Source organism: Ambystoma mexicanum (genome assembly GCF_040938575.1).
Source record: "Ambystoma mexicanum isolate Mex_15411 chromosome 12 unlocalized genomic scaffold, UKY_AmexF1_1 Mex_chr12_unloc.1, whole genome shotgun sequence".
NCBI classification, from domain to species: Eukaryota; Metazoa; Chordata; class Amphibia; order Caudata; family Ambystomatidae; genus Ambystoma; species Ambystoma mexicanum.
The window spans coordinates 14,884,759-14,904,704 of record NW_027182322.1 but is presented as its reverse complement, the minus strand read 5'-3'; the positions used below and the strand labels follow the sequence as shown (position 1 = coordinate 14,904,704).

At 46.5% G+C, this 19,946-nt stretch overlaps 4 non-coding genes across 4 annotated transcripts; all 4 read left to right on the top strand.

Moving 5' to 3' along the window:
• Positions 1-3,850: 3,850 nt before the first annotated feature.
• On the top strand, positions 3,851-3,922 carry TRNAA-CGC (transfer RNA alanine (anticodon CGC)). Its single transcript has one exon. It is a non-coding gene; the product is annotated as a tRNA-Ala (tRNA).
• Positions 3,923-11,217: 7,295 nt separating this feature from the next.
• Positions 11,218-11,289, top strand: TRNAA-CGC (transfer RNA alanine (anticodon CGC)). The gene has a single exon. It is a non-coding gene; the product is annotated as a tRNA-Ala (tRNA).
• Positions 11,290-16,134: 4,845 nt separating this feature from the next.
• TRNAA-CGC (transfer RNA alanine (anticodon CGC)) lies at positions 16,135-16,206 on the top strand. The gene has a single exon. It is a non-coding gene; the product is annotated as a tRNA-Ala (tRNA).
• A 2,393-nt stretch (positions 16,207-18,599) lies between these two features.
• TRNAA-CGC (transfer RNA alanine (anticodon CGC)) lies at positions 18,600-18,671 on the top strand. The gene has a single exon. It is a non-coding gene; the product is annotated as a tRNA-Ala (tRNA).
• Positions 18,672-19,946: the final 1,275 nt, after the last annotated feature.

Genomic DNA, 19,946 nt, shown 5'->3' with positions numbered 1-19,946 from the left:
GGCAGACTCGTTCAGACAGAGGGGCATTGGCTGAAAATAGTGTCTCCACCGGTCCCCCTGCTAGGCAGTGGTGTCATTCTGAGGTGCTGTGCACGCTCACCAACTATCACCCCCTCTGACCTTTCCCACCGCAGAACACCCTGAATGCATTCAGCGGGTTATGCTTCATTCTAGGGCTGCAATGGATCGCCTAGTGGCAAAACCAATGGAAGCACCATTGACCTTCCGCAGAATTCCACTGCTTGTCTGCCTAGAGAAGCGACATCTGCCGAGTGTGCTAGGGACACTCATGACGGCAGAGCTATAGAGTGGTGGGTCCACGTTGCTTTCCACTAGCCAGCAAATACAGAAGGACATCCGAAAGAGGTGTCAGTCTATCTAGCAACATATGTGGGCTTTCGGCTGGAGGAATTCCTGCGCGAAATGGTGCTATCTCATTTTTGGTGTTTGAAGACATACATATATATATATATATATATATATATATATTTATTTTTTCTCCATAACTACACTTCTCAAATCTGGGGCATCTATCCGAGATGGCTGTGTCACATTATGTGATGTCTCAGGCACCAACGTGATGAGATCGACCTGGCGCTTTAACTTTGTCATTGTAAGTAGTAAGATGTAATTTGGCAGTTGTCATGTTTTTTCATATGCACTACTGCAAACCCCTTTCCTTACTTAGCCCACTCCCTCCTGAAGCTTTTAGGTGTGATGAGGAAGCGTCCTCTCAGCGGGGATGTAGCTCAGTGGTAGAGCGCATGCTTTGCATGTATGAGGACCTGGGGCATTTCCACTTGTTTCTCTTTTTGACTGTCATATGATCTCTATCCACTAGATGGCCCTTTGAGCACAGTAATCCTCTGGTGGAAATCTTCCCCTGGAAGTCATCTCTTATGGAGAAGCAAAATGCACACTGCTTCAGTGTGACCATGAGGTTTTCCATTCTTGCTCCAGTTTTCCCTGCTCTTTTGCTAGTGCTTCACTCGGCAGAATGTTTTGACCAGAAGAGTTCTCCCTGAAAATTATGTCTGCGGGACAGACACACTGCATACCGAGGGGATGTAGCTCAGTGGTAGAGCACTTGCTTTGCATGGATGAGGCCCTGGGTCCAATCCCTGGCATCTCCAATTGTTTCCCTTTTTTTGACTGTCATATGGTCTCTGTCCACGAGATGGCTCTTTGAGCACGGTAATCCTCTGGTGGAATACTTCCCCTGGAAGTCATCTCTTATGGAGAAGCATAATGCACACTGCTTCAGCTGACCATGTGCTTTTCCAGTCTTGCTCCCGTTTTCCCTGGTCTTTTGCTAGTGCTTCAGTTGGCAGCATATTTTGACCGGAAGAATTCTCCCAGGAAAAGATGTCTGCAGGACAGGCCCACTGCACACCGAGGGGATGTAGCTCAGTGGTAGAGCGCATGCTTCGCATGTATGAGGTCCCGATCTCCATTTGCATAAACATCAGTGTGATTTTGTCCCGGTTATTTTGTATTTCACACTGCAACTCGGGCCATGATTATAGGATCATCGACATTCATATCTATTTGTCTGAGAAAACGCTGGTGCCCGTATGGCAAACCTGCCTATAATATATCACTGAGGTTTACGTCCCTGCCAGTGTCAACATCCTGTATGCCTTCACAATCACTACAAATAGAAATGCACAGAGAGAAACATCACACCACAGTTTTAACGGTGCAGAATCGTGAAAGTATTGGCATTGCCTTGCGTTTCTTTTCAGTCGATTGTTTTGGTTCCGAATGTATAGCTCTACCATTGTACCTTTGTAGCATATGATGCCTAGCTTTAAAAATAATTTGTTTTCACTGGATGTGGCCACAGATGTGCCTCTGTTGTCAACCTAAGTCGATCAGGTTCTGTAACTTGTTAGTTTTGAGCTGGAATATCCTACCAGCTCTGCTGCTGGGGCCTATCTCTGGCTTCTAAAAGCAAAAGTCTTGAACATATTGATATTTTTCATTAGTTGGTCAGGGGAATTGCATGGGGGGGCAGCCTTTCTGCATGTTTCTATGGACAACCAGACACAGGTGGCTCTAAAATGAAGTCTGCCATTTGGAAACTCCAATTCGACAGTTACCGTCAGTTCTGGGCGCTGTTAGTCCCAAGCAGCCAGCCAGCATCTGGTAGATTTCACAGTTCCTTGCTGGCAGTGGGCATGTAACTCAGTGGTAGAGCACATACTTGGGAAGTATGAGGCCACAGGTTCGATCCCAGGCATCTCCATGTGATATTTTTCCTCAATTGTGGGCTTTTTATCCTGTACATAGGAATTAGGATGATGTGTTCTTTTGCCATACTAAATCCTGTTCCTGAACGTCTTCTCTTTGGAGCCGATGATTGTGGACATGCACGGTGCACCATGCTTCAGTGTGATGTCTGCTTTTTTCATTGGAAGCCTGTTAGCCTGATCTCTTACCGGGATGACACAAGGCAGACTCGTTCAGACAGAGGGGCATTGGCTGAAAATAGTGTCTCCACCGGTCCCCCTGCTAGGCAGTGGTGTCATTCTGAGGTGCTGTGCACGCTCACCAACTATCACCCCCTCTGACCTTTCCCACCGCAGAACACCCTGAATGCATTCAGCGGGTTATGCTTCATTCTAGGGCTGCAATGGATCGCCTAGTGGCAAAACCAATGGAAGCACCATTGACCTTCCGCAGAATTCCACTGCTTGTCTGCCTAGAGAAGCGACATCTGCCGAGTGTGCTAGGGACACTCATGACGGCAGAGCTATAGAGTGGTGGGTCCACGTTGCTTTCCACTAGCCAGCAAATACAGAAGGACATCCGAAAGAGGTGTCAGTCTATCTAGCAACATATGTGGGCTTTCGGCTGGAGGAATTCCTGCGCGAAATGGTGCTATCTCATTTTTGGTGTTTGAAGACATACATATATATATATATATATATATATATATATTTATTTTTTCTCCATAACTACACTTCTCAAATCTGGGGCATCTATCCGAGATGGCTGTGTCACATTATGTGATGTCTCAGGCACCAACGTGATGAGATCGACCTGGCGCTTTAACTTTGTCATTGTAAGTAGTAAGATGTAATTTGGCAGTTGTCATGTTTTTTCATATGCACTACTGCAAACCCCTTTCCTTACTTAGCCCACTCCCTCCTGAAGCTTTTAGGTGTGATGAGGAAGCGTCCTCTCAGCGGGGATGTAGCTCAGTGGTAGAGCGCATGCTTTGCATGTATGAGGACCTGGGGCATTTCCACTTGTTTCTCTTTTTGACTGTCATATGATCTCTATCCACTAGATGGCCCTTTGAGCACAGTAATCCTCTGGTGGAAATCTTCCCCTGGAAGTCATCTCTTATGGAGAAGCAAAATGCACACTGCTTCAGTGTGACCATGAGGTTTTCCATTCTTGCTCCAGTTTTCCCTGCTCTTTTGCTAGTGCTTCACTCGGCAGAATGTTTTGACCAGAAGAGTTCTCCCTGAAAATTATGTCTGCGGGACAGACACACTGCATACCGAGGGGATGTAGCTCAGTGGTAGAGCACTTGCTTTGCATGGATGAGGCCCTGGGTCCAATCCCTGGCATCTCCAATTGTTTCCCTTTTTTTGACTGTCATATGGTCTCTGTCCACGAGATGGCTCTTTGAGCACGGTAATCCTCTGGTGGAATACTTCCCCTGGAAGTCATCTCTTATGGAGAAGCATAATGCACACTGCTTCAGCTGACCATGTGCTTTTCCAGTCTTGCTCCCGTTTTCCCTGGTCTTTTGCTAGTGCTTCAGTTGGCAGCATATTTTGACCGGAAGAATTCTCCCAGGAAAAGATGTCTGCAGGACAGGCCCACTGCACACCGAGGGGATGTAGCTCAGTGGTAGAGCGCATGCTTCGCATGTATGAGGTCCCGGGTTCAATCCCCGGCATCTCCATTTGCATAAACATCAGTGTGATTTTGTCCCGGTTATTTTGTATTTCACACTGCAACTCGGGCCATGATTATAGGATCATCGACATTCATATCTATTTGTCTGAGAAAACGCTGGTGCCCGTATGGCAAACCTGCCTATAATATATCACTGAGGTTTACGTCCCTGCCAGTGTCAACATCCTGTATGCCTTCACAATCACTACAAATAGAAATGCACAGAGAGAAACATCACACCACAGTTTTAACGGTGCAGAATCGTGAAAGTATTGGCATTGCCTTGCGTTTCTTTTCAGTCGATTGTTTTGGTTCCGAATGTATAGCTCCACCATTGTACCTTTGTAGCATATGATGCCTAGCTTTAAAAATAATTTGTTTTCACTGGATGTGGCCACAGATGTGCCTCTGTTGTCAACCTAAGTCGATCAGGTTCTGTAACTTGTTAGTTTTGAGCTGGAATATCCTACCAGCTCTGCTGCTGGGGCCTATCTCTGGCTTCTAAAAGCAAAAGTCTTGAACATATTGATATTTTTCATTAGTTGGTCAGGGGAATTGCATGGGGGGGCAGCCTTTCTGCATGTTTCTATGGACAACCAGACACAGGTGGCTCTAAAATGAAGTCTGCCATTTGGAAACTCCAATTCGACAGTTACCGTCAGTTCTGGGCGCTGTTAGTCCCAAGCAGCCAGCCAGCATCTGGTAGATTTCACAGTTCCTTGCTGGCAGTGGGGATGTAACTCAGTGGTAGAGCACATACTTGGGAAGTATGAGGCCACAGGTTCGATCCCAGGCATCTCCATGTGATATTTTTCCTCAATTGTGGGCTTTTTATCCTGTACATAGGAATTAGGATGATGTGTTCTTTTGCCATACTAAATCCTGTTCCTGAACGTCTTCTCTTTGGAGCCGATGATTGTGGACATGCACGGTGCACCATGCTTCAGTGTGATGTCTGCTTTTTTCATTGGAAGCCTGTTAGCCTGATCTCTTACCGGGATGACACAAGGCAGACTCGTTCAGACAGAGGGGCATTGGCTGAAAATAGTGTCTCCACCGGTCCCCCTGCTAGGCAGTGGTGTCATTCTGAGGTGCTGTGCACGCTCACCAACTATCACCCCCTCTGACCTTTCCCACCGCAGAACACCCTGAATGCATTCAGCGGGTTATGCTTCATTCTAGGGCTGCAATGGATCGCCTAGTGGCAAAACCAATGGAAGCACCATTGACCTTCCGCAGAATTCCACTGCTTGTCTGCCTAGAGAAGCGACATCTGCCGAGTGTGCTAGGGACACTCATGACGGCAGAGCTATAGAGTGGTGGGTCCACGTTGCTTTCCACTAGCCAGCAAATACAGAAGGACATCCGAAAGAGGTGTCAGTCTATCTAGCAACATATGTGGGCTTTCGGCTGGAGGAATTCCTGCGCGAAATGGTGCTATCTCATTTTTGGTGTTTGAAGACATACATATATATATATATATATGTATTTATTTTTTCTCCATAACTACACTTCTCAAATCTGGGGCATCTATCCGAGATGGCTGTGTCACATTATGTGATGTCTCAGGCACCAACGTGATGAGATCGACCTGGCGCTTTAACTTTGTCATTGTAAGTAGTAAGATGTAATTTGGCAGTTGTCATGTTTTTTCATATGCACTACTGCAAACCCCTTTCCTTACTTAGCCCACTCCCTCCTGAAGCTTTTAGGTGTGATGAGGAAGCGTCCTCTCAGCGGGGATGTAGCTCAGTGGTAGAGCGCATGCTTTGCATGTATGAGGACCTGGGGCATTTCCACTTGTTTCTCTTTTTGACTGTCATATGATCTCTATCCACTAGATGGCCCTTTGAGCACAGTAATCCTCTGGTGGAAATCTTCCCCTGGAAGTCATCTCTTATGGAGAAGCAAAATGCACACTGCTTCAGTGTGACCATGAGGTTTTCCATTCTTGCTCCAGTTTTCCCTGCTCTTTTGCTAGTGCTTCACTCGGCAGAATGTTTTGACCAGAAGAGTTCTCCCTGAAAATTATGTCTGCGGGACAGACACACTGCATACCGAGGGGATGTAGCTCAGTGGTAGAGCACTTGCTTTGCATGGATGAGGCCCTGGGTCCAATCCCTGGCATCTCCAATTGTTTCCCTTTTTTTGACTGTCATATGGTCTCTGTCCACGAGATGGCTCTTTGAGCACGGTAATCCTCTGGTGGAATACTTCCCCTGGAAGTCATCTCTTATGGAGAAGCATAATGCACACTGCTTCAGCTGACCATGTGCTTTTCCAGTCTTGCTCCCGTTTTCCCTGGTCTTTTGCTAGTGCTTCAGTTGGCAGCATATTTTGACCGGAAGAATTCTCCCAGGAAAAGATGTCTGCAGGACAGGCCCACTGCACACCGAGGGGATGTAGCTCAGTGGTAGAGCGCATGCTTCGCATGTATGAGGTCCCGATCTCCATTTGCATAAACATCAGTGTGATTTTGTCCCGGTTATTTTGTATTTCACACTGCAACTCGGGCCATGATTATAGGATCATCGACATTCATATCTATTTGTCTGAGAAAACGCTGGTGCCCGTATGGCAAACCTGCCTATAATATATCACTGAGGTTTACGTCCCTGCCAGTGTCAACATCCTGTATGCCTTCACAATCACTACAAATAGAAATGCACAGAGAGAAACATCACACCACAGTTTTAACGGTGCAGAATCGTGAAAGTATTGGCATTGCCTTGCGTTTCTTTTCAGTCGATTGTTTTGGTTCCGAATGTATAGCTCTACCATTGTACCTTTGTAGCATATGATGCCTAGCTTTAAAAATAATTTGTTTTCACTGGATGTGGCCACAGATGTGCCTCTGTTGTCAACCTAAGTCGATCAGGTTCTGTAACTTGTTAGTTTTGAGCTGGAATATCCTACCAGCTCTGCTGCTGGGGCCTATCTCTGGCTTCTAAAAGCAAAAGTCTTGAACATATTGATATTTTTCATTAGTTGGTCAGGGGAATTGCATGGGGGGGCAGCCTTTCTGCATGTTTCTATGGACAACCAGACACAGGTGGCTCTAAAATGAAGTCTGCCATTTGGAAACTCCAATTCGACAGTTACCGTCAGTTCTGGGCGCTGTTAGTCCCAAGCAGCCAGCCAGCATCTGGTAGATTTCACAGTTCCTTGCTGGCAGTGGGCATGTAACTCAGTGGTAGAGCACATACTTGGGAAGTATGAGGCCACAGGTTCGATCCCAGGCATCTCCATGTGATATTTTTCCTCAATTGTGGGCTTTTTATCCTGTACATAGGAATTAGGATGATGTGTTCTTTTGCCATACTAAATCCTGTTCCTGAACGTCTTCTCTTTGGAGCCGATGATTGTGGACATGCACGGTGCACCATGCTTCAGTGTGATGTCTGCTTTTTTCATTGGAAGCCTGTTAGCCTGATCTCTTACCGGGATGACACAAGGCAGACTCGTTCAGACAGAGGGGCATTGGCTGAAAATAGTGTCTCCACCGGTCCCCCTGCTAGGCAGTGGTGTCATTCTGAGGTGCTGTGCACGCTCACCAACTATCACCCCCTCTGACCTTTCCCACCGCAGAACACCCTGAATGCATTCAGCGGGTTATGCTTCATTCTAGGGCTGCAATGGATCGCCTAGTGGCAAAACCAATGGAAGCACCATTGACCTTCCGCAGAATTCCACTGCTTGTCTGCCTAGAGAAGCGACATCTGCCGAGTGTGCTAGGGACACTCATGACGGCAGAGCTATAGAGTGGTGGGTCCACGTTGCTTTCCACTAGCCAGCAAATACAGAAGGACATCCGAAAGAGGTGTCAGTCTATCTAGCAACATATGTGGGCTTTCGGCTGGAGGAATTCCTGCGCGAAATGGTGCTATCTCATTTTTGGTGTTTGAAGACATACATATATATATATATATATATATATATATATTTATTTTTTCTCCATAACTACACTTCTCAAATCTGGGGCATCTATCCGAGATGGCTGTGTCACATTATGTGATGTCTCAGGCACCAACGTGATGAGATCGACCTGGCGCTTTAACTTTGTCATTGTAAGTAGTAAGATGTAATTTGGCAGTTGTCATGTTTTTTCATATGCACTACTGCAAACCCCTTTCCTTACTTAGCCCACTCCCTCCTGAAGCTTTTAGGTGTGATGAGGAAGCGTCCTCTCAGCGGGGATGTAGCTCAGTGGTAGAGCGCATGCTTTGCATGTATGAGGACCTGGGGCATTTCCACTTGTTTCTCTTTTTGACTGTCATATGATCTCTATCCACTAGATGGCCCTTTGAGCACAGTAATCCTCTGGTGGAAATCTTCCCCTGGAAGTCATCTCTTATGGAGAAGCAAAATGCACACTGCTTCAGTGTGACCATGAGGTTTTCCATTCTTGCTCCAGTTTTCCCTGCTCTTTTGCTAGTGCTTCACTCGGCAGAATGTTTTGACCAGAAGAGTTCTCCCTGAAAATTATGTCTGCGGGACAGACACACTGCATACCGAGGGGATGTAGCTCAGTGGTAGAGCACTTGCTTTGCATGGATGAGGCCCTGGGTCCAATCCCTGGCATCTCCAATTGTTTCCCTTTTTTTGACTGTCATATGGTCTCTGTCCACGAGATGGCTCTTTGAGCACGGTAATCCTCTGGTGGAATACTTCCCCTGGAAGTCATCTCTTATGGAGAAGCATAATGCACACTGCTTCAGCTGACCATGTGCTTTTCCAGTCTTGCTCCCGTTTTCCCTGGTCTTTTGCTAGTGCTTCAGTTGGCAGCATATTTTGACCGGAAGAATTCTCCCAGGAAAAGATGTCTGCAGGACAGGCCCACTGCACACCGAGGGGATGTAGCTCAGTGGTAGAGCGCATGCTTCGCATGTATGAGGTCCCGATCTCCATTTGCATAAACATCAGTGTGATTTTGTCCCGGTTATTTTGTATTTCACACTGCAACTCGGGCCATGATTATAGGATCATCGACATTCATATCTATTTGTCTGAGAAAACGCTGGTGCCCGTATGGCAAACCTGCCTATAATATATCACTGAGGTTTACGTCCCTGCCAGTGTCAACATCCTGTATGCCTTCACAATCACTACAAATAGAAATGCACAGAGAGAAACATCACACCACAGTTTTAACGGTGCAGAATCGTGAAAGTATTGGCATTGCCTTGCGTTTCTTTTCAGTCGATTGTTTTGGTTCCGAATGTATAGCTCTACCATTGTACCTTTGTAGCATATGATGCCTAGCTTTAAAAATAATTTGTTTTCACTGGATGTGGCCACAGATGTGCCTCTGTTGTCAACCTAAGTCGATCAGGTTCTGTAACTTGTTAGTTTTGAGCTGGAATATCCTACCAGCTCTGCTGCTGGGGCCTATCTCTGGCTTCTAAAAGCAAAAGTCTTGAACATATTGATATTTTTCATTAGTTGGTCAGGGGAATTGCATGGGGGGGCAGCCTTTCTGCATGTTTCTATGGACAACCAGACACAGGTGGCTCTAAAATGAAGTCTGCCATTTGGAAACTCCAATTCGACAGTTACCGTCAGTTCTGGGCGCTGTTAGTCCCAAGCAGCCAGCCAGCATCTGGTAGATTTCACAGTTCCTTGCTGGCAGTGGGCATGTAACTCAGTGGTAGAGCACATACTTGGGAAGTATGAGGCCACAGGTTCGATCCCAGGCATCTCCATGTGATATTTTTCCTCAATTGTGGGCTTTTTATCCTGTACATAGGAATTAGGATGATGTGTTCTTTTGCCATACTAAATCCTGTTCCTGAACGTCTTCTCTTTGGAGCCGATGATTGTGGACATGCACGGTGCACCATGCTTCAGTGTGATGTCTGCTTTTTTCATTGGAAGCCTGTTAGCCTGATCTCTTACCGGGATGACACAAGGCAGACTCGTTCAGACAGAGGGGCATTGGCTGAAAATAGTGTCTCCACCGGTCCCCCTGCTAGGCAGTGGTGTCATTCTGAGGTGCTGTGCACGCTCACCAACTATCACCCCCTCTGACCTTTCCCACCGCAGAACACCCTGAATGCATTCAGCGGGTTATGCTTCATTCTAGGGCTGCAATGGATCGCCTAGTGGCAAAACCAATGGAAGCACCATTGACCTTCCGCAGAATTCCACTGCTTGTCTGCCTAGAGAAGCGACATCTGCCGAGTGTGCTAGGGACACTCATGACGGCAGAGCTATAGAGTGGTGGGTCCACGTTGCTTTCCACTAGCCAGCAAATACAGAAGGACATCCGAAAGAGGTGTCAGTCTATCTAGCAACATATGTGGGCTTTCGGCTGGAGGAATTCCTGCGCGAAATGGTGCTATCTCATTTTTGGTGTTTGAAGACATACATATATATATATATATATATATATATATTTATTTTTTCTCCATAACTACACTTCTCAAATCTGGGGCATCTATCCGAGATGGCTGTGTCACATTATGTGATGTCTCAGGCACCAACGTGATGAGATCGACCTGGCGCTTTAACTTTGTCATTGTAAGTAGTAAGATGTAATTTGGCAGTTGTCATGTTTTTTCATATGCACTACTGCAAACCCCTTTCCTTACTTAGCCCACTCCCTCCTGAAGCTTTTAGGTGTGATGAGGAAGCGTCCTCTCAGCGGGGATGTAGCTCAGTGGTAGAGCGCATGCTTTGCATGTATGAGGACCTGGGGCATTTCCACTTGTTTCTCTTTTTGACTGTCATATGATCTCTATCCACTAGATGGCCCTTTGAGCACAGTAATCCTCTGGTGGAAATCTTCCCCTGGAAGTCATCTCTTATGGAGAAGCAAAATGCACACTGCTTCAGTGTGACCATGAGGTTTTCCATTCTTGCTCCAGTTTTCCCTGCTCTTTTGCTAGTGCTTCACTCGGCAGAATGTTTTGACCAGAAGAGTTCTCCCTGAAAATTATGTCTGCGGGACAGACACACTGCATACCGAGGGGATGTAGCTCAGTGGTAGAGCACTTGCTTTGCATGGATGAGGCCCTGGGTCCAATCCCTGGCATCTCCAATTGTTTCCCTTTTTTTGACTGTCATATGGTCTCTGTCCACGAGATGGCTCTTTGAGCACGGTAATCCTCTGGTGGAATACTTCCCCTGGAAGTCATCTCTTATGGAGAAGCATAATGCACACTGCTTCAGCTGACCATGTGCTTTTCCAGTCTTGCTCCCGTTTTCCCTGGTCTTTTGCTAGTGCTTCAGTTGGCAGCATATTTTGACCGGAAGAATTCTCCCAGGAAAAGATGTCTGCAGGACAGGCCCACTGCACACCGAGGGGATGTAGCTCAGTGGTAGAGCGCATGCTTCGCATGTATGAGGTCCCGGGTTCAATCCCCGGCATCTCCATTTGCATAAACATCAGTGTGATTTTGTCCCGGTTATTTTGTATTTCACACTGCAACTCGGGCCATGATTATAGGATCATCGACATTCATATCTATTTGTCTGAGAAAACGCTGGTGCCCGTATGGCAAACCTGCCTATAATATATCACTGAGGTTTACGTCCCTGCCAGTGTCAACATCCTGTATGCCTTCACAATCACTACAAATAGAAATGCACAGAGAGAAACATCACACCACAGTTTTAACGGTGCAGAATCGTGAAAGTATTGGCATTGCCTTGCGTTTCTTTTCAGTCGATTGTTTTGGTTCCGAATGTATAGCTCCACCATTGTACCTTTGTAGCATATGATGCCTAGCTTTAAAAATAATTTGTTTTCACTGGATGTGGCCACAGATGTGCCTCTGTTGTCAACCTAAGTCGATCAGGTTCTGTAACTTGTTAGTTTTGAGCTGGAATATCCTACCAGCTCTGCTGCTGGGGCCTATCTCTGGCTTCTAAAAGCAAAAGTCTTGAACATATTGATATTTTTCATTAGTTGGTCAGGGGAATTGCATGGGGGGGCAGCCTTTCTGCATGTTTCTATGGACAACCAGACACAGGTGGCTCTAAAATGAAGTCTGCCATTTGGAAACTCCAATTCGACAGTTACCGTCAGTTCTGGGCGCTGTTAGTCCCAAGCAGCCAGCCAGCATCTGGTAGATTTCACAGTTCCTTGCTGGCAGTGGGGATGTAACTCAGTGGTAGAGCACATACTTGGGAAGTATGAGGCCACAGGTTCGATCCCAGGCATCTCCATGTGATATTTTTCCTCAATTGTGGGCTTTTTATCCTGTACATAGGAATTAGGATGATGTGTTCTTTTGCCATACTAAATCCTGTTCCTGAACGTCTTCTCTTTGGAGCCGATGATTGTGGACATGCACGGTGCACCATGCTTCAGTGTGATGTCTGCTTTTTTCATTGGAAGCCTGTTAGCCTGATCTCTTACCGGGATGACACAAGGCAGACTCGTTCAGACAGAGGGGCATTGGCTGAAAATAGTGTCTCCACCGGTCCCCCTGCTAGGCAGTGGTGTCATTCTGAGGTGCTGTGCACGCTCACCAACTATCACCCCCTCTGACCTTTCCCACCGCAGAACACCCTGAATGCATTCAGCGGGTTATGCTTCATTCTAGGGCTGCAATGGATCGCCTAGTGGCAAAACCAATGGAAGCACCATTGACCTTCCGCAGAATTCCACTGCTTGTCTGCCTAGAGAAGCGACATCTGCCGAGTGTGCTAGGGACACTCATGACGGCAGAGCTATAGAGTGGTGGGTCCACGTTGCTTTCCACTAGCCAGCAAATACAGAAGGACATCCGAAAGAGGTGTCAGTCTATCTAGCAACATATGTGGGCTTTCGGCTGGAGGAATTCCTGCGCGAAATGGTGCTATCTCATTTTTGGTGTTTGAAGACATACATATATATATATATATATATATATATTTATTTTTTCTCCATAACTACACTTCTCAAATCTGGGGCATCTATCCGAGATGGCTGTGTCACATTATGTGATGTCTCAGGCACCAACGTGATGAGATCGACCTGGCGCTTTAACTTTGTCATTGTAAGTAGTAAGATGTAATTTGGCAGTTGTCATGTTTTTTCATATGCACTACTGCAAACCCCTTTCCTTACTTAGCCCACTCCCTCCTGAAGCTTTTAGGTGTGATGAGGAAGCGTCCTCTCAGCGGGGATGTAGCTCAGTGGTAGAGCGCATGCTTTGCATGTATGAGGACCTGGGGCATTTCCACTTGTTTCTCTTTTTGACTGTCATATGATCTCTATCCACTAGATGGCCCTTTGAGCACAGTAATCCTCTGGTGGAAATCTTCCCCTGGAAGTCATCTCTTATGGAGAAGCAAAATGCACACTGCTTCAGTGTGACCATGAGGTTTTCCATTCTTGCTCCAGTTTTCCCTGCTCTTTTGCTAGTGCTTCACTCGGCAGAATGTTTTGACCAGAAGAGTTCTCCCTGAAAATTATGTCTGCGGGACAGACACACTGCATACCGAGGGGATGTAGCTCAGTGGTAGAGCACTTGCTTTGCATGGATGAGGCCCTGGGTCCAATCCCTGGCATCTCCAATTGTTTCCCTTTTTTTGACTGTCATATGGTCTCTGTCCACGAGATGGCTCTTTGAGCACGGTAATCCTCTGGTGGAATACTTCCCCTGGAAGTCATCTCTTATGGAGAAGCATAATGCACACTGCTTCAGCTGACCATGTGCTTTTCCAGTCTTGCTCCCGTTTTCCCTGGTCTTTTGCTAGTGCTTCAGTTGGCAGCATATTTTGACCGGAAGAATTCTCCCAGGAAAAGATGTCTGCAGGACAGGCCCACTGCACACCGAGGGGATGTAGCTCAGTGGTAGAGCGCATGCTTCGCATGTATGAGGTCCCGATCTCCATTTGCATAAACATCAGTGTGATTTTGTCCCGGTTATTTTGTATTTCACACTGCAACTCGGGCCATGATTATAGGATCATCGACATTCATATCTATTTGTCTGAGAAAACGCTGGTGCCCGTATGGCAAACCTGCCTATAATATATCACTGAGGTTTACGTCCCTGCCAGTGTCAACATCCTGTATGCCTTCACAATCACTACAAATAGAAATGCACAGAGAGAAACATCACACCACAGTTTTAACGGTGCAGAATCGTGAAAGTATTGGCATTGCCTTGCGTTTCTTTTCAGTCGATTGTTTTGGTTCCGAATGTATAGCTCTACCATTGTACCTTTGTAGCATATGATGCCTAGCTTTAAAAATAATTTGTTTTCACTGGATGTGGCCACAGATGTGCCTCTGTTGTCAACCTAAGTCGATCAGGTTCTGTAACTTGTTAGTTTTGAGCTGGAATATCCTACCAGCTCTGCTGCTGGGGCCTATCTCTGGCTTCTAAAAGCAAAAGTCTTGAACATATTGATATTTTTCATTAGTTGGTCAGGGGAATTGCATGGGGGGGCAGCCTTTCTGCATGTTTCTATGGACAACCAGACACAGGTGGCTCTAAAATGAAGTCTGCCATTTGGAAACTCCAATTCGACAGTTACCGTCAGTTCTGGGCGCTGTTAGTCCCAAGCAGCCAGCCAGCATCTGGTAGATTTCACAGTTCCTTGCTGGCAGTGGGCATGTAACTCAGTGGTAGAGCACATACTTGGGAAGTATGAGGCCACAGGTTCGATCCCAGGCATCTCCATGTGATATTTTTCCTCAATTGTGGGCTTTTTATCCTGTACATAGGAATTAGGATGATGTGTTCTTTTGCCATACTAAATCCTGTTCCTGAACGTCTTCTCTTTGGAGCCGATGATTGTGGACATGCACGGTGCACCATGCTTCAGTGTGATGTCTGCTTTTTTCATTGGAAGCCTGTTAGCCTGATCTCTTACCGGGATGACACAAGGCAGACTCGTTCAGACAGAGGGGCATTGGCTGAAAATAGTGTCTCCACCGGTCCCCCTGCTAGGCAGTGGTGTCATTCTGAGGTGCTGTGCACGCTCACCAACTATCACCCCCTCTGACCTTTCCCACCGCAGAACACCCTGAATGCATTCAGCGGGTTATGCTTCATTCTAGGGCTGCAATGGATCGCCTAGTGGCAAAACCAATGGAAGCACCATTGACCTTCCGCAGAATTCCACTGCTTGTCTGCCTAGAGAAGCGACATCTGCCGAGTGTGCTAGGGACACTCATGACGGCAGAGCTATAGAGTGGTGGGTCCACGTTGCTTTCCACTAGCCAGCAAATACAGAAGGACATCCGAAAGAGGTGTCAGTCTATCTAGCAACATATGTGGGCTTTCGGCTGGAGGAATTCCTGCGCGAAATGGTGCTATCTCATTTTTGGTGTTTGAAGACATACATATATATATATATATATATATATATATTTATTTTTTCTCCATAACTACACTTCTCAAATCTGGGGCATCTATCCGAGATGGCTGTGTCACATTATGTGATGTCTCAGGCACCAACGTGATGAGATCGACCTGGCGCTTTAACTTTGTCATTGTAAGTAGTAAGATGTAATTTGGCAGTTGTCATGTTTTTTCATATGCACTACTGCAAACCCCTTTCCTTACTTAGCCCACTCCCTCCTGAAGCTTTTAGGTGTGATGAGGAAGCGTCCTCTCAGCGGGGATGTAGCTCAGTGGTAGAGCGCATGCTTTGCATGTATGAGGACCTGGGGCATTTCCACTTGTTTCTCTTTTTGACTGTCATATGATCTCTATCCACTAGATGGCCCTTTGAGCACAGTAATCCTCTGGTGGAAATCTTCCCCTGGAAGTCATCTCTTATGGAGAAGCAAAATGCACACTGCTTCAGTGTGACCATGAGGTTTTCCATTCTTGCTCCAGTTTTCCCTGCTCTTTTGCTAGTGCTTCACTCGGCAGAATGTTTTGACCAGAAGAGTTCTCCCTGAAAATTATGTCTGCGGGACAGACACACTGCATACCGAGGGGATGTAGCTCAGTGGTAGAGCACTTGCTTTGCATGGATGAGGCCCTGGGTCCAATCCCTGGCATCTCCAATTGTTTCCCTTTTTTTGACTGTCATATGGTCTCTGTCCACGAGATGGCTCTTTGAGCACGGTAATCCTCTGGTGGAATACTTCCCCTGGAAGTCATCTCTTATGGAGAAGCATAATGCACACTGCTTCAGCTGACCATGTGCTTTTCCAGTCTTGCTCCCGTTTTCCCTGGTCTTTTGCTAGTGCTTCAGTTGGCAGCATATTTTGACCGGAAGAATTCTCCCAGGAAAAGATGTCTGCAGGACAGGCCCACTGCACACCGAGGGGATGTAGCTCAGTGGTAGAGCGCATGCTTCGCATGTATGAGGTCCCGGGTTCAATCCCCGGCATCTCCATTTGCATAAACATCAGTGTGATTTTGTCCCGGTTATTTTGTATTTCACACTGCAACTCGGGCCATGATTATAGGATCATCGACATTCATATCTATTTGTCTGAGAAAACGCTGGTGCCCGTATGGCAAACCTGCCTATAATATATCACTGAGGTTTACGTCCCTGCCAGTGTCAACATCCTGTATGCCTTCACAATCACTACAAATAGAAATGCACAGAGAGAAACATCACACCACAGTTTTAACGGTGCAGAATCGTGAAAGTATTGGCATTGCCTTGCGTTTCTTTTCAGTCGATTGTTTTGGTTCCGAATGTATAGCTCCACCATTGTACCTTTGTAGCATATGATGCCTAGCTTTAAAAATAATTTGTTTTCACTGGATGTGGCCACAGATGTGCCTCTGTTGTCAACCTAAGTCGATCAGGTTCTGTAACTTGTTAGTTTTGAGCTGGAATATCCTACCAGCTCTGCTGCTGGGGCCTATCTCTGGCTTCTAAAAGCAAAAGTCTTGAACATATTGATATTTTTCATTAGTTGGTCAGGGGAATTGCATGGGGGGGCAGCCTTTCTGCATGTTTCTATGGACAACCAGACACAGGTGGCTCTAAAATGAAGTCTGCCATTTGGAAACTCCAATTCGACAGTTACCGTCAGTTCTGGGCGCTGTTAGTCCCAAGCAGCCAGCCAGCATCTGGTAGATTTCACAGTTCCTTGCTGGCAGTGGGGATGTAACTCAGTGGTAGAGCACATACTTGGGAAGTATGAGGCCACAGGTTCGATCCCAGGCATCTCCATGTGATATTTTTCCTCAATTGTGGGCTTTTTATCCTGTACATAGGAATTAGGATGATGTGTTCTTTTGCCATACTAAATCCTGTTCCTGAACGTCTTCTCTTTGGAGCCGATGATTGTGGACATGCACGGTGCACCATGCTTCAGTGTGATGTCTGCTTTTTTCATTGGAAGCCTGTTAGCCTGATCTCTTACCGGGATGACACAAGGCAGACTCGTTCAGACAGAGGGGCATTGGCTGAAAATAGTGTCTCCACCGGTCCCCCTGCTAGGCAGTGGTGTCATTCTGAGGTGCTGTGCACGCTCACCAACTATCACCCCCTCTGACCTTTCCCACCGCAGAACACCCTGAATGCATTCAGCGGGTTATGCTTCATTCTAGGGCTGCAATGGATCGCCTAGTGGCAAAACCAATGGAAGCACCATTGACCTTCCGCAGAATTCCACTGCTTGTCTGCCTAGAGAAGCGACATCTGCCGAGTGTGCTAGGGACACTCATGACGGCAGAGCTATAGAGTGGTGGGTCCACGTTGCTTTCCACTAGCCAGCAAATACAGAAGGACATCCGAAAGAGGTGTCAGTCTATCTAGCAACATATGTGGGCTTTCGGCTGGAGGAATTCCTGCGCGAAATGGTGCTATCTCATTTTTGGTGTTTGAAGACATACATATATATATATATATATATATATATTTATTTTTTCTCCATAACTACACTTCTCAAATCTGGGGCATCTATCCGAGATGGCTGTGTCACATTATGTGATGTCTCAGGCACCAACGTGATGAGATCGACCTGGCGCTTTAACTTTGTCATTGTAAGTAGTAAGATGTAATTTGGCAGTTGTCATGTTTTTTCATATGCACTACTGCAAACCCCTTTCCTTACTTAGCCCACTCCCTCCTGAAGCTTTTAGGTGTGATGAGGAAGCGTCCTCTCAGCGGGGATGTAGCTCAGTGGTAGAGCGCATGCTTTGCATGTATGAGGACCTGGGGCATTTCCACTTGTTTCTCTTTTTGACTGTCATATGATCTCTATCCACTAGATGGCCCTTTGAGCACAGTAATCCTCTGGTGGAAATCTTCCCCTGGAAGTCATCTCTTATGGAGAAGCAAAATGCACACTGCTTCAGTGTGACCATGAGGTTTTCCATTCTTGCTCCAGTTTTCCCTGCTCTTTTGCTAGTGCTTCACTCGGCAGAATGTTTTGACCAGAAGAGTTCTCCCTGAAAATTATGTCTGCGGGACAGACACACTGCATACCGAGGGGATGTAGCTCAGTGGTAGAGCACTTGCTTTGCATGGATGAGGCCCTGGGTCCAATCCCTGGCATCTCCAATTGTTTCCCTTTTTTTGACTGTCATATGGTCTCTGTCCACGAGATGGCTCTTTGAGCACGGTAATCCTCTGGTGGAATACTTCCCCTGGAAGTCATCTCTTATGGAGAAGCATAATGCACACTGCTTCAGCTGACCATGTGCTTTTCCAGTCTTGCTCCCGTTTTCCCTGGTCTTTTGCTAGTGCTTCAGTTGGCAGCATATTTTGACCGGAAGAATTCTCCCAGGAAAAGATGTCTGCAGGACAGGCCCACTGCACACCGAGGGGATGTAGCTCAGTGGTAGAGCGCATGCTTCGCATGTATGAGGTCCCGGGTTCAATCCCCGGCATCTCCATTTGCATAAACATCAGTGTGATTTTGTCCCGGTTATTTTGTATTTCACACTGCAACTCGGGCCATGATTATAGGATCATCGACATTCATATCTATTTGTCTGAGAAAACGCTGGTGCCCGTATGGCAAACCTGCCTATAATATATCACTGAGGTTTACGTCCCTGCCAGTGTCAACATCCTGTATGCCTTCACAATCACTACAAATAGAAATGCACAGAGAGAAACATCACACCACAGTTTTAACGGTGCAGAATCGTGAAAGTATTGGCATTGCCTTGCGTTTCTTTTCAGTCGATTGTTTTGGTTCCGAATGTATAGCTCCACCATTGTACCTTTGTAGCATATGATGCCTAGCTTTAAAAATAATTTGTTTTCACTGGATGTGGCCACAGATGTGCCTCTGTTGTCAACCTAAGTCGATCAGGTTCTGTAACTTGTTAGTTTTGAGCTGGAATATCCTACCAGCTCTGCTGCTGGGGCCTATCTCTGGCTTCTAAAAGCAAAAGTCTTGAACATATTGATATTTTTCATTAGTTGGTCAGGGGAATTGCATGGGGGGGCAGCCTTTCTGCATGTTTCTATGGACAACCAGACACAGGTGGCTCTAAAATGAAGTCTGCCATTTGGAAACTCCAATTCGACAGTTACCGTCAGTTCTGGGCGCTGTTAGTCCCAAGCAGCCAGCCAGCATCTGGTAGATTTCACAGTTCCTTGCTGGCAGTGGGGATGTAACTCAGTGGTAGAGCACATACTTGGGAAGTATGAGGCCACAGGTTCGATCCCAGGCATCTCCATGTGATATTTTTCCTCAATTGTGGGCTTTTTATCCTGTACATAGGAATTAGGATGATGTGTTCTTTTGCCATACTAAATCCTGTTCCTGAACGTCTTCTCTTTGGAGCCGATGATTGTGGACATGCACGGTGCACCATGCTTCAGTGTGATGTCTGCTTTTTTCATTGGAAGCCTGTTAGCCTGATCTCTTACCGGGATGACACAAGGCAGACTCGTTCAGACAGAGGGGCATTGGCTGAAAATAGTGTCTCCACCGGTCCCCCTGCTAGGCAGTGGTGTCATTCTGAGGTGCTGTGCACGCTCACCAACTATCACCCCCTCTGACCTTTCCCACCGCAGAACACCCTGAATGCATTCAGCGGGTTATGCTTCATTCTAGGGCTGCAATGGATCGCCTAGTGGCAAAACCAATGGAAGCACCATTGACCTTCCGCAGAATTCCACTGCTTGTCTGCCTAGAGAAGCGACATCTGCCGAGT